Source organism: Dendrobates tinctorius, unplaced genomic scaffold (assembly GCF_039654945.1).
Source record: "Dendrobates tinctorius isolate UK_male_01 unplaced genomic scaffold, ASM3965494v1 ptg000115l, whole genome shotgun sequence".
Classification (NCBI taxonomy): Eukaryota; Metazoa; Chordata; class Amphibia; order Anura; family Dendrobatidae; genus Dendrobates; species Dendrobates tinctorius.
Window position 1 is genome coordinate 4031269 of NW_027361783.1, and position 8932 is coordinate 4040200.

At 45.7% G+C, this 8932-nt stretch overlaps 1 long non-coding RNA gene across 1 annotated transcript; it reads left to right on the forward strand.

Moving 5' to 3' along the window:
• Positions 1-1858: 1858 nt before the first annotated feature.
• Positions 1859-6234, forward strand: LOC141101123 (uncharacterized). Its single transcript, XR_012234896.1, has 2 exons — positions 1859-2903; positions 4054-6234. It is a non-coding gene; the product is annotated as an uncharacterized lncRNA (long non-coding RNA).
• Positions 6235-8932: the final 2698 nt, after the last annotated feature.

Sequence of the window (8932 nt, forward strand, 5' to 3'; positions counted from 1 at the left end):
CCTGTAAGACAGAGGTCCAGGCACACTGGGAGGGCATTTCAGAAGAAAGGTGCGCTGTCGGCAGAAAAAGGTTGAAGCCATGGCAACTTTTTCTGTGTACAGTCGGTGCCCCCAATGAGATCCAAGACAGCTATGCAAATTGTAAAAGACAGAGCAGAAAGGAAGCAGTGAAACAGGTAGGTTGGACAAATATTGAAAAAGGCAAAAATACCAGAGTGTGAATGTTTGGATGTACAAAAAGGCACATACAAGGGAAGAAAATAGCAGGTGAATAAATGATGCTTGAGAATGTGCAGCAGTATGAAAGGTGTATTATGAATGTTTGATTGACAAAGTGTAACCAGAGACCCAGACAAAACAGATGGACTTGTAAACACTGTGATCAGACTCAGACAAACCCAGACTGAATAGCTACTTGTGTGACCTGTGCTACTGACCTAAGCGAATTGCGCTAAATCCTGTCCAGACAAGATCATAAGAAGCTGACATAATAGTGTGGATAGTGGGTAGTGGGGCCCTTGGCACTTGAGGAGTAAGCTGACAGTAGACATCAGACGACCAACCCCATCAGGACCTAGAAGTGCGACTAGAATAAGAAAGATGCAGGTGTATTATCCCTGGAGCCCCTCTGACCAGCTAGCTTTGCTGAAGCAGCTGCCTGACCCTGAAGACCAACCATTCCCGTTTTACAGACTCATAAAGGGAGTACAGCAGACATATAAGTGTACCTGGGCAGACCTAGAGAGGTTGGTGAGTTTAAAGGCAGGTGACGCACTAGGACATATAATTAAGACACACACAGATGTGACAAAGAATCCGGCTTGGGGCATGGATGATAAATCTGCACGATCTGGGGAGACGTACTGTGAGTCACTAAAACAATGGGCTATAGTGAAACAATCAGAGCAGTCCGTACACCTGACTAATGTGACACAGCAAAATGGAGAGAGGGTAGAGATGTACTTTGGACAGTTACAGCTGAAATGGGCAGACATGGGGTACATTTGCATAAACCCACTTGATGTTAGAATACTGGTGAATGCATTCATTGACGGTATGAACAAAGACTTACGAGACGCAGTACAGGCAGCCAGACCTGAATGGAGATATGTAGATCCGAAAGACCTCCTTAAGGTAGCTAAAGAAGTTGAGCAAACAAGGACAATAAGACGACCTGTCTTGTATGCTGGAGCACAAGAAAAAAAGTGGAGACTTAATAAGGGACCTAAGGACCTAGAAACAGTGAGGTGCTGGAATTGTGGTACTTACAAAACTTATTGTTAGTGACAATACCCCTATGAATTTACTGGGAGCAAATGTGCTGAGTGCGATCCCGGCCATCATACAGTACTCTCCTGAGGGTATTACAGTCACAAGTCCCCTCTCAGATAAACATTTGTGTAAGATTGTGGCAATGGTGTATATGACAAAAACGGTGAAACTAACACCTGACACCAAAATGCCTGAGGATGAAGAAATGGGACAGGTGCCAGACACTGTTTGGGCAAGTGGGGAAAAATGATGTGGGTCGGTTGCCCATTCCCCCTGTCATGATTGAATTGCTTTAAGCAATACCCCTTGAGCCTAGCCAAATCAATTACCCCGAGCAGAGATATTAGAGAGTATGTTAAGGCAGGGGTTCTGGTGCAAAGATACCCCCCCCCGGACTGCAAAGATCTTCCCCCTGCGACACCTCTTTGTATCCCATTAGGAAAAAAAGGACTCAAGGGTTTGCTGACACTTACAGAAAGGTTCATGACTTAAGGGCTATTAATGATGATACAGTGAGTGTGACCTCAATCGTCCCTAACACACACACTTACAATACTGTCACAGATCCCAGTAATGTCAGAATGTTTCACAGTCATTGATTTAGCAGGTGCATTCTTCTCTGTACCCCTGCACCCTGACTGTCAGTGTCTTTCTCCTTTACTCATAGAAGTGAACAATATTGTTGGACAGTCCTCCAACAAAGGAGGAAAGAAATCCCCTGCCATCTATTCAGCAGCAATGGCAGGGATCCTTGAGTAGTGGCAATCACCTCATCCGCTGATTGTACTATTACAGTACGTGGATGACCCTAAGGGTTGCAAGGTCTCACGTGACAAATTACAGTATTACAAACAAAAGGTGACATTTGTTGGGACATTGTATTGCCGAAGGTACCACACACCTGACAGGAAACAGGCAATTCAAGATCTCCCTCTACCCAGGTCACATCAGCATCTATGTACTTTCCTAGGTTTAGTGACCTACAGTAGGCCTTGGATAAGGTCCGCTTCACAAATATTCCAACCACTTTATGACTGCTTGTCATCAGACCCGGGACCTCACACAAAATACAATTGATTGTGTCTGTGCGGTAGGAGCAGCTGCACTATTACTAGGAAAGGCATGTGAGATCACACTGACGTTTCTTTTGACAATCTATTCCCCATATGACATCCATGCCATACTCGTACAAGTTCAACCAAAACATGTCTATGGCCAGACAGCTCCGACTTGAGTGTGCTCTACTAATTCCTGAGTATGTCACCCTCAAAAGATGTAACGTTCTGAATCCAGCCACCCTCCTGCCTGTGGATTCAGAAAAGGGGGAATTGGTGACCGTATTAGTGAGTGAGGAAGGATACTTTGACATGACGCATGAACATGTCTGCATAAGAACTGATGAGTCAGGAGACAGTTGAGTTTGCACACGTTCATGAAAAACCTGTTCCTAATGCAGACTTTGAGTTTCTTTTTTGTAGATGGCCCCAGATACCACCAGGATGGACGATTCTACACTGGGTATGCAGTAGTATCCTCACATGAGGTAATCCGAGCGGAACCACTCTCTCCTCACATGTCGGCGCAGGAGGCAGAGTTGAAGGCACTCACTGAGGCGTGTAGAGCCGCTGCAGGTAAAGTCGCTAATATTTTCACAGATTCGAAGCCCATTAAAAATGCAGAGCTGGTGAAACAATTGATGGAGGCATTGATGTTACCAGTCCAGGTTGGCATTGTCAAGGTAAAAGCACACACAAAGGTGACTCCGTGGAGGTAGAGGGCAATAGAAGGGCGAACAAGGCTGCTAAAATAGCACAAGGTGGCCTAGAGAGAGCAGTGGATGGTGGCGGGGAGTCAGCGTATTCCAGCCACATTGGGTCTAGATGTCCTGAAATCCCTCCGGCAAAAGGCTGCCCAAACAGAGAAGGTACACCGGGGGAGACTGGAAGCTGAGCTGAACTCAAATGGAGTATGGGAGAATAAGGATAAATTGTGCCCACCAAAGTCCCTGTTCCCAATCATGGCGCAAGCAGCTCATGGCCCCACTCACATCTCAAAAAGTCACATGTGTGCCATGGTAGATGCCTTCTGGATCGCTCCTGGTTTCAGTTACGCAGCGAAACTTGTACAATCATGCCTCATCTGTGCACAGCACAACCCAGGTAGAACAGTAAAAGTCCCTAAGAAAGCGACATCTAGGCCTCTCTACCCATTTCAGAGACTGCAGATTGACGACATACAGCTACCAAGGTAGGAGTGTATGCAAATATCCTAGTATGTGTAGATCTCTTCTCTGGTTGGCCGGAAGCATATCCGGTAAAATGTGCAAATGCTAAAATGACTACAGACAAACTGATGAAAGAACTGATCTGCAGGTATGGTGTCCCAGAAGCCACAGAAACAGATAGGGGTACACACTTCACGGGAGAAATAATGAGGGCAGTCATGCAGGCCCTGGGTGTACAGCAAACATTTCATACACCATATAGGCCACAAAGTAGTGGGAAAGTGGAAAGACTAAATGGGACACTTAAACTGAAAATTCAAAAGGCCATGGCAGACACAGGAAAGAGCTGGGTAGAGTGCTTGCCTCTTGCACTCTTTTCAGTTAGACACACTCCAAATAGAAAGAGAGGCTTGTCTCCCTTTGAAGTCCTGTTTGGTAGTGCACCAAAGACTGGTCTGTACTTCCCACAGGTGCTACAAATGCAACACGGTTGTATGTCCAGGCCTAGCAGGAAAGACTTAATGTGGTGCATAAACATGTGTTCTCATACATTCCAGATCCTAATGCCAGTGCAGATGTGCATCAGCTGAATCCAGGTGATTGGGTGGTTATACGCAGACACGTGAGAAGGATCCGGGACCCACGATTTGACGGCCCCTTCCAAGTCCAGCTGACCACATCCACTTCAGTAAAACTTGAGGGAAAGTCCACCTGGATCCACGCCAGTCACTGCAAGAAGGTCCTGTCAACAGCAGAATGACTGTTCTCCTCATCACCTTGCTGGCAGTGACAGGGTTACTGCACTCTACAGAGACACAGGACAAACTCTTAAATGCTGATTGGGACAACAAACTTATTCGGCATCATGCTCTTCTTATAAAGGACATGGAAGGACAGAAACCGAAAGACTGTTGGATCTGTATACACAGCCCTGTATCCGCGAGGACTATGCCGTTCTTAGCCTTACCTCTGGAGACATGGGAGGTATTAACCCCACACTGCATATACAATGAGACTTGGACTCAATCTAGGTGTGCCCCGTGATATATCTGCCTCAATGACTATAGTCGAATGGGCCGCTAATCGCTGGTTTCAGTTTAATATAACGCGGCCTAAAGGTACAAATGTGGTGGCGAGAATATGATTCAGATGTCGGAAATATGGTCGCCAGGAGGAGGACTGAAATCCCTCACTCAGACCCTATTCCCAATGATGGACGGTGGTTCAGTCTTCAACACACTGGAGCAGACACCTGTGGTGAGGACAATAATTGCTTCCGCATATACACTCATGATCAAACACAGGTTAATAAGACGATGTACCAGGATGGTATTGAAGGCTGTAGAGCTTCTATGGGTAAAATAATAAGGAAAGAAAGGGGTAAATGTACATCTGGTATAAGGGGAAAACCAATGAATAATACTTGGTGTGCCCATAAGCCTGCAGTAGGTCAGGACTTTTGAGTTTATACCAATGTATACAGACCCCGGGTCACGTTTGTGTTCTCCCTGAAGGAGTATTCTTGGTTTGTGGACATCGAGCCTACAGGTGGGAAGGCCAGACATAAGAGGGGTCTGCACTCTTGCTAAACTGACACCATCCACTTTCATAGTTCCTCATAGTAAAATAGACACAGCAGCAGTCCCAATTCACACTTTGTATAGAAGGGCTGCAGACAATAAGCCCCAGCCAAATGGTAGGCCGCATCTAGTAGAGATGGGGATAACAAAATATTCAGTAGTATGCTAATATACCCCTTCATAACACAACTGTGGGATAAATTAGTGGAAGGTACCGACTACCTGGACGATCAGATTTTCCAGATTCTTGAAGTTCTAAATGAGACTAATACAATACAGAGACAATTAATCATAGTTACTAACCAACATACTAGAGTACTGGATTACCTGAATGTGTCAGATAATTGGTCCCACCTGTTGTAATTATATCGGCCCTGCTGGCAATCTCCAGATCAGGGCCGGTATAGACAAAATAGGTGAACGTAGAGACCAATGGTTAAAGCAACACAGTGCAAACAGATACTCCTGGTGAGGTAACACATGCTCTTTCCTAAATCCAGAAAATTGGTTTAATGGCTTAGCAGGATGGATTTTTGGCATTTTGCAGACTTGTATGCAAATTTTGTTGTTTTGCTTATTGTTTTATGTAGCCGTAAAAGCGCTAATATATGTATTACTTAAGCTACTGAATAATGTATGTGTGGAAAGAAAAAATCTAAGGCTGAACCTTCTGTAGTGTATCATAGACCCCAGGTAGCCATTGCTGATGGGGAAGGTGAGTGTCCACACTGAGGGTGGATGGGCGAAGCAGGTAGGAAGCCCCCTTATGGGTACTAGACCCATGAGACAGTAGCTCCTTTGTGGACATCACTTGACCCTGTGGCAAAGGTTATACCATTTACAAAAGGGGGAAATTGATATAGAAGAGTTAATGGTTTGCTTTTATATCCCTTTAAATGCCTTTAAGACTTCAATTGCCTTTTGCCTTATTATTGCTAGAATTATTCTTATGTAGACTAGTAGTCTCTGTCTTCAAGGAAACTATACTTGTTATCATATTTGTTCTCAACAACGTGTTCTGGGTATATTGTAAACAAGGTACGTACGACCCTGAGGTGATGGTGGGGGCCAAATGAGCTCCAGAGTCACATATTGTTTTAAATGGTATAAAAACATGTCTTATATTTCATTACGTCAGATAAAGTGATTTAGCCACGACCAGTGTGTGTGTCACTTTGTCTCCAAGCGCTTGTGAACAGAAAGGGCGAAAAACCTCACGATTCGGACTCACTGGTGATCTGGACAGCTGACGCTTGGTCAGAACAAAAGCAGCTACAACACATTCAAAATATATGTCTCAGGCTGGTTTCACATTTGCGTTTTTTAGCGCTGGAAAAAAACGCATACCTGCGCATGCGTTTTTTCCCCTATATTTAACATGGGTGCGCATACCTGCGCGCTTGTAAGCGCATGTATGCGATTTTCATGCGCTGCGGTTTTTTGGGGTGTGCGTTGGTATTTTCCAGACGCAGCATGTTGCATTTTTTGGCCCTGCAAAAAAGCGCATGCGCACATATGCGCACGTTTTGCGCTAAAAATGGCCATTATAGCCTATGGATGCGCATATGTGCGCACTGGCATGCTCATGTATGCGTTTTTTTGCATATGCGTTTTTTTTTATAACCATGGAATTTAGGGGTTTGGGTTAGAGTTAGGGTTAGTTAAGGGGGTTTAGGGTTAGGGTTAGGGTCAGGGTCAGGGTTAGGGTTGGGGTTTGGGTCAGGGTTAGGGTTAAGTATGGTTTGGTTAAGGGTTAGGGTCAGGGTTAGGGTCAGGATTAGGGTTAAGTATGGTTTTGTTAAGGGTTAGGGTCAGGGTTAGGGTTAGGGTTAGGGTTAGGGTCAGGGTTAGGGTTAGGGTTGGGGTCAGGGTTAGGGTTAGGGTCAGGGTTAGGGTTAAGTATGGTTTTGTTAAGGATTAGGGTCAGGGTTAGGGTCAGGATTAGGGTTAAGTATGGTTTTGTTAAGGGTTAGGGTCAGGGTTAGGGTTAGGGTTAGGGTTAGGGTCAGGGTTAGGGTTAGGGTTAGGGTCAGGGTTAGGGTTAGGGTTAGGGTTAGTTAGGGTTTAGGGTTTGGGTTAGGGTTAAGTATGATTTGGTTAAGGGTTAGGGTCAGGGTTAGGGTTAGGGTTAGGGTCAGGGTTAGGGTTAGGGTTAGGGTCAGGGTTAGGGTTAGTAAAGTCATGGTTTGGGTAGTGTGAGGGGCCACCTAAAAATGTTGGAAAAAAACGCAAACGCGGTAAAAACGCACTAAAAACGCATACAAACGCATAAAAACGCTGCGTTTTTTTCATGCATGCTCATAAAAATGCTTGAAAAAAACGCAGCAGTTGTATGCTTATGTATGCGTTTTTTCAATGCGTTTTTTGCGGGAAAAACGCGCTGCAAAAAAAGCAAGTGTGAAACTAGCCTCAGGAGGCAGGCTCAGACGGTGTTAGGCCCAGTATGGATTGCACGTGATTGCACAAAGGTTAGAAAGGGTATCGTATCCCCAGATAACATGTATGGATAGCGTACACATTCAAAATATATGTCTATACATCAGGAGGCAGGCTCAGACGGTGTTAGGCCCAGTATGGATTGCACAAAGGTTAGAAAGGGTACCGTTTCCCCGGATAACATGTATGGATAGCGTACACATTCAAAATATATGTCTCAGGAGGCAGGCTCAGACGGTGTTAGGCCCAGTATGGATTGCACGTGATTGCACAAAGGTTAGAAAGGGTACCGTATCCCCGGATAACATGTATGGATAGCGTACACATTCAAAATATATGTCTATACATCAGGAGGCAGGCTCAGACGGTGTTAGGCCCAGTATGGATTGCACGTGATTGGACAAAGGTTAGAAAGGGTACCGTATCCCCAGATAACATGTATGGATAGCGTACACATTCAAAATATATGTCTCAGGAGGCAGGCTCACACGGTGTTAGGCCCAGTATGGATTGCATGTGATTGCACAAAGGTGAGAAAGGGTACCGTATCCCCGGATAACATGTATGGATAGCGTACACATTCAAAATATATGTCTATACATCAGGAGGCAGGCTCAGACGGTGTTAGGCCCAGTATGGATTGCACGTGATTGCACAAAGGTTAGAAAGGGTACCGTATCCCCTGATAACATGTATGGATAGCGTACACATTCAAAATATATGTCTCAGGAGGCAGGCGCAGACGGTGTTAGGCCCAGTATAGATTGCACGTGATTGCACAAAGGTTAGAAAGGGTACCGTATCCCCAGATAACATGTATGGATAGCGTACACATTCAAAATATATGTCTATACATCAGGAGGCAGGCTCAGACGGTGTCAGGCACAGTATGGATTTGACGGCCCAGATTACACAGCGGAGGAGCAGGGAGAGGTAAAGATTGCAAATGCTGGGGCCCTGCCCAAGCAAGGGGGGCCCACTCGTGGGCGTCGGTACTGGCACTGGGCCCCTCATAGTACAGCGGTGTGTCTGACGGCAGGTGTGCACCACCACCGTCAGAGACACTTGATTGCACTATGAGGGACCCTGTGCCAGTGCCCACGCCCAAGAGTCGGCCTACCCACCTGTCCAGGGCAACGGCACTCGCATGGTGTCGTGCGCTAGGTGGTGACCCAGGCCATGGGGGGGGAGGCAGCACAGTTAGGGAGTTTTAGAAAGTGGCATATGTTGATGTTGGACATTCAGCTGATGCAAAAGGTGAAATAGGTGAAGTCCCAGGAAGAGGTGGACCAAAGAAAGCCATTTTTCTGTCACCCTATGTGTCATCAGGGGAAGGTGGGACAAAATCCTTGGAAACCCATGCATGGTTCATTTTAATGAAGGTTAGATCATCCACATTTTGGGTTGACAGACGGGTCCT